Source organism: Mastomys coucha, unplaced genomic scaffold (assembly GCF_008632895.1).
Source record: "Mastomys coucha isolate ucsf_1 unplaced genomic scaffold, UCSF_Mcou_1 pScaffold12, whole genome shotgun sequence".
Classification (NCBI taxonomy): Eukaryota; Metazoa; Chordata; class Mammalia; order Rodentia; family Muridae; genus Mastomys; species Mastomys coucha.
In genome coordinates this window covers 5,249,593-5,249,920 of record NW_022196894.1, presented here as the reverse complement: position 1 = coordinate 5,249,920, position 328 = coordinate 5,249,593, and positions in this window count along the sequence as shown.

Sequence of the window (328 nt, the reverse complement as noted above, 5' to 3'; positions counted from 1 at the left end):
AGTCACAAGTAATGTGTGTGCGCACGTGTGCGTGTGTGTGTGTGTGTGTGTGTAAAGGATCTCCCTTGTTTCTAGAACCCCCTTTAACTAAGCAGGCGAACATCTAACTTTAACCAAGATTCCCATGACTTAATTCCAAACAGCATCAATTCTGAAGATTCCCATACTCTATAAAATAAAATCCAAAGTGTCCATCACAGTGGCACAGGCCCGTCACCCCAGAACTCAGGAGGTGAAATCAGGAAGATCAGGACAACAAGGTCATCCCCAGCTACAAGACAAAGTTGAGGCCAGCCTGGGCTATATGAGACCCTGTCTCAAAACAATT